We start from the raw sequence: 6000 nt of genomic DNA on the forward strand, positions 1-6000 counted from the left end.
GTTAATACTTTGGAAGAAACAAACGTAGCATGCTGAGGTAATCTTTTAATCCAAATATGATCCGATTAGGCTATCTGTCAAATAACATAACCTTCAGCCGAAAGTTTCTCTACCTAACTCATAAATAATATCTGTCACTGAATGTTGGAGAGTTTGTATTTATCGCCATCAAATGTTTGTTTTAATTATTTTGTGATTTTTGTTTCATTTAAAGACATTGCATGAACAGACAAATTGTCTTACTGGCACCATAATGGCCTCATTTCATGCAGATTCTGGTAACGCTTCATGTTCTGAGACGGTACACAGTACACATGGTAGGAAGTACCAGCTCATTTATTTGAAAGAAAGAATCAGAAAATTATAATACATCATTGTGTGGAGTTTATAGGCAGTTTAAAAGAACTGCTTAAATTTTAATGACGTATTCCACATATTTGTTTAATTCTATGCTTATCTGTAATTACAAACACACAAAAAGACAAATTTGACATTTTTGCATGTTCAGCTGACCTGCTGTCTACTGATTAAAAGGCTATTGAGGTACAATCAATGTCATTGTCATTGTAGTTTTGTTTTGAGTATATGTCTTTGTAAATGTACAATGTTGTAAATGTTGTAAATTTACAAAGACATATATAGTATATTGTAAAAAAGTGTCTCAAGTAATTTGCTATGAAGCTGCTGCTAACATTTATCTTTTAACAAAACATAGAGGTAAAACAAGGGAAGCATCACATTGATTGTAATTTAGTTTTTATGTAAAATGCATCTTTTGTATTCACCAAATAGCTTTGTAGTTGCACTGTGTAATGCAGATGTGGAAGTGGTGGCCTATTATTGTCCTGTTAGTGTCATGACATACACAGTAAAAACAAAAGGGACCCTGATGTTGGAAAAAAAAATACTACCTTGCATGTTTAAAAAAAGGATTCATTCAAAATAATAACTAAATCATATCAGTGTAAACGTTTGTGTGAATCAATTGAAATGAAATATCCATAGTGACATAAAGGGTGAATATATCCATAGACAGGAGTGGAGGTGGGAAATCTGTGCACTATTAATATTTCCATCATGTTGAAAGTGAAACCTTGTCTTTTGGTGGCAAGTTGCAAGGTGTTATATAACTGGTGTTAGCACATTCAGATTCCTCAGTATTCAGGTCAGCAGTGGATGTATTCTTTTGCCTGTCGTTGTTTGTAGATTACACTTAGAAACATCCTTGTTAGTCTGTTTTTATATTTAGAGTGGAAAGACCTGATCTTCACCTTTTGAGCAGGAATATTTGAATAATTAGTAGCAAAGAAGACTTGCTTTAAACAAATTGCTCTCATCTCAGGGGTACTTAAGATATTAAGTGCTTCACATTTTCATTGTGATCTCACATTAAGCAACAGTATTTGGTCCTTAATCTCGTATTTGTGATCATTAATCATTACTAATGACCTTCATTAGGTCTTAACTTAGTTTATCTCTGTCCATACATGTTTGCTGTGGCTTGCTGTGCTGAATATAATAGTTAATACAAGATGGAATTAATGTCCTCGAAGACAGGAGATATTGATGGGTTTCACTGACGCCATCTAAATAGTTGAGCATATTTGGTTGATGAGTTCATTAACGGTAATCAGTTTCAACTGCCTCTTGACACGTGCATGTAAATGAAACATAAGTAGCGTGCCCTTTAGTGTTGTTTAAATTTTCACTCAAATGTATCACCTGATTAATTCAAATAACTTTGTTAATTTGTGCCACTGATTATCTGCCTGGTCTGTGATGCAGCACCTCATTAGATCAGGACAGCCAGAAGGCATTCATAGCAGTCTAGCTGAGAAATTAGATATTCCAAACAATTAATATTGATATTCAGCACCATGATGTGCAGCAATATAATTCCTAATTGAATTATTAAGTGTACACTAAAACCTATTTGAAACTTCAGTACACTTCTTGAATGAAAATGGTGACGCTGAGAAGAAGAATTCAAGGTATAATTTTACGCCAGCAATGCACTCCAATGCAGTCATCACAACTGAAATGATAAAGTGCCCTTTACTTATTCTGGAGGACAACAGAAAAAAAGTGCAGAGGAGAAACTATAAAAAGTATATCCCATGTATTTTCACAGATGGTAATGGGGAAGAGTCATTTTTTTTTCTTGACGCCTCAGGAACTGGACTCAAATGGCATCCATTCGTTTTCTACACTGTCGCTGAGTAGTCCCATGGAGAATTAACCCCACACCTTCAAACTCCGTTGATACCAGGACACTTGAGGCCTCCTGGAAAAACAGTTGGCATGCACACACACCGTCCACATCATGTCCGAGGGTTAAAAAGCAAATTGCACATTGTGAGAATGTGTACACTGCAAACTCTCCACAACTGGCATCAGGGATGGTCAGCAGCAGGCATCCACTAGAAATTTTATTTGAAGGGCATAATGGTTAAATATTATAATGTTATAATAGGATTGTTGGCTCTGTGTGGAGCATGAACAATAATTATGTTACATGATTATTTCTCTCGTTAGATGTTCAACTTGATTCATATTCTAATTGGAATGACTGAGTTGTACGTGTGAAAGGAAATCACATCCACTGATGTTTTTATACTCTTACATGTTATATGATGGATTTTTTCTGATTCAATGATCGACTTTTTTGGTGCACCCACTCACATTCCCTCTTTAGAAAAGGGAAGTGACCAAAGTGACAAAATTTTCTTCATTTTCCAGGATGACTTCCAACAGCCCTCAGGGGAACGGACATAAATTGCGTGGGTGTATGGTCATGTAAATACAGCTGGTCAGTCGACTAGTTTGTAAAGATTGCAGCAAATCTATTGTATGTGACAGTTGGTTAAAATAGGCTTTTATGTGGCTTCTGCTGGAGAAAAACTGTTGCTCTGGCTCTTCAACAATGGACTCTCCCCTGTATAAATATTCTCTTTGATGCCAAAACTGTGATGGTTACCACTGAAACTTTTGCAGATCATTCCAATAAATGTCTGCACTGGAGACATTTCAATGTGACTCTACATTGTTGTGTGTCTCGCTGAACAAGAACAATTCACACTACACTACATTCACACAATTTCTAGTACTTGAAAGAGTTTTAGGTGATACTTAAAAGTCTCTGTGATTTTCTCACCTTCAATGGAGGTGATTTGCACATTTCAGAATGTGCTGTACCTTTATCACCAGGGCTTTTTTTCTACCATGTTTCAATGCTCAGAGCAGTGAAGAGTGAAAGCTTCATATCACTTCATTCACAATAGTCTTATATTTATACTGCTTTGTTAGAATCATCCTTCAGGTTGCTTTTGTTTTGGTTATGACTGTTATTATGTCCTAATTGGTCTGCATTTGCTTGCAGGACAAGCACAAACACGCAAAGGCTAATTGTTCTTGGAAGAATTATTTTAACCTGGACAAGTAAAGAACTATGTACTTTTATTTGTGTATGGAAACATCAGGCGAATCCAAAGCAGCTCACTAGTGCAAAGATGACTACATGTTTAATTACTTGGTTGTCAAACTAAAAAAAGCAGAATTATGCAGGTTAATAAGACAAGATACTGTAGCTTGTCAGATCTCTCACATCCAGGCAGTGGAAGGGGTGATATTTCATGTTGGATCAAAACATATATGATATGCATATTTTAGAGAGTTCTCACCCATGCATTACTGTTGAGAGGCGATTCACACCTGTGTGTGACGAAGTGATCCCATTTGTGAGTCCGCTGCATGTTTGGCTTGATGCAGCCCGAAGGTTCAGCCGGCATGAGGTGAACCTAAAAACAATCATTGAATAAAAAATATTGGTGGCATCTGAATCAGAATGGGTGATTTTAATTTTCCTGCCCAGATCAGCCTCTGCACAGCAGTCAGTTTTTCAGTAGTCTATCAGAATTGCCGCCTGGGAAGAGGCTTGTCACAGGGAGCTCTGTTGTCTGTTACCTGTCTTTGTGTGCAATGGGAGAGCAACTGAGGAAGGTTTTGTCAGCAGACAAAGAAACCTTTTAATCACAGATGTGGTTTCAAAAGAGAGCAGCAGGTTCATAACATTTAGGTTGCTGCAGGTAATCATGTAATACTCTTAAAGGTGGAAAACATTGTGAATAGATTTTGGGCTGAGCAGGCGAAATTGAATCAGTCTCAACAAGCAGCATCATGGCACAGACCTTGTGAGAGCTGGTTTGCCTTTTTGTAGTTGTGGTGGGTGTTTCAGTGCTGCTGTTGTGTGTCATTTTGCATGATTTATCACCAGTGTGATGACTGCTCACACACATTGAGAATGGTGTCAGGACTTGACTGAAAAAATGCAAAAGAAAAATGAACCGAAATGGGCTTACTTCTTCAAAATATGACATTTATGCTAATTTGAAATGAAGATGCTCATTTTGAAATACCAGCCTTTATTAAGGCTTTTACATTTTGCCCACCATCGTAGATTTTAGTTGCAGTATTAATTTCACATTTGGCTGGTATTCAGTTTGTTGTTCGACGAACACATGAACCGTTTGGGTATTGTTTTTCATGAGACATAATGGGCACAATATTTTACAGTGACATGGCAATGTCTTTGTGAGCGGACCACCCCTAATTCATTCATCAATCTGGGTCCCTGTGTTTGATGACTGGGTGGCATTTTGTGAAGACTGAATTCAGGTACGGTGGCAGGTCTGTGATTCTGCCTTGGCATTATTTAGAACAGCAGGAGGCACACAAATGCATTGCGCACACCTGAGAAAAGGTCACAGAGAAAAATGGAGAACAGCGGCAAATTGCCTCTCCATCCCATTACTGGTCTTTCTTACCACAATATGTTACCCAGTCTGCCACACTGGAGGGCCGATGTGAACTATGGGCTCTGACTTAGGATGAGAACTTTGACTGTTACATTAGAATCAGAATCAGAATCAGAATCAGAATCAGAAACTGTTTATTGCCAAGTAACATACATTACAAGGAATTTGCTGTGGTCTGAAGGTGCTATTGTTTTGATAACAAATAAGTAGAATATAAAAGCTAAAATAAGAATAATAAAAATAAAAATAAAAAAAAAAAATAAAAAAAATAAGATAAGATAAATAACAACAGTGCAGTGACCAGAATAAAGTAAAGTGTCCAGATAAAGTGTCCAGTAGGGGGTGGGTGCGTTAATGTAACGCAGTGGGGACAGGGGTGATGTACGTTAATATAACGTATAGCTTGTGTTTGTGTTCTGGGGGGGGGTCAGTGAGAGTTTGTCAGGTTGACTGCAGAGGGGAAGAAACTGTTTTTGTGGCGGGAGGTTTTGGTCCTGATGGACCGCAGCCTCCTGCCAGAGGGGAGGGGGTCGAACAGATGGTGTCCGGGGTGGGAGGGGTCGGCAGCGATCTTCCCTGCTCTCCTCAGGGTTCTGGAGGAGTACAGGTCCTGAAGAGATGGAAGGTTGCAGCCGATCACCCTCTCTGCAGTGCGGATGATACGCTGCAGTCTGCGTCTGTCCTTGGTGGAGGCAGCAGCGTACCAGACGGTGATGGAGGAGGTGAGGATGGACTCTATGATGGCAGTGTAGAAGTGAACCAGCATTTTTTGTGGCAGGTTAAACTTCCTCAGCTGCCTCAGGAAGTACATCCTCTGTTGGGCTTTCTTGATGACGGAGCTGATGTTCAGCTCCCACCGGAGGTCCTGGCTGATGATGGAGCCCAGGAAACGGAAGGACTCCACAGTGTCCACTGCAGAGTCACACAGGGTGATGGGGGCGGGTGGGGCTGCGCTCTTCCTGAAGTCAACAACCATCTCCACTGTCTTTGAAGCGTTAAGCTCCAGGTTGTTGCTGTTGCACCAGGTCACCAGATGGTCAATCTCCCACCTGTAGGCAGACTCATCCTCTCCAGAGATGAGTCCGATGAGGGTGGTGTCGTCCGCGAACTTCAGGAGCTTGACAGACTGGTGACTGGAGGTGCAGCTGTTGGTGTACAGGGAGAAGAGTAGAGGAGAAAGAACGCA

The sequence above is a fragment of the Enoplosus armatus genome, chromosome 17 (assembly GCF_043641665.1).
Source record: "Enoplosus armatus isolate fEnoArm2 chromosome 17, fEnoArm2.hap1, whole genome shotgun sequence".
NCBI lineage: Eukaryota > Metazoa > Chordata > Actinopteri > Centrarchiformes > Enoplosidae > Enoplosus > Enoplosus armatus.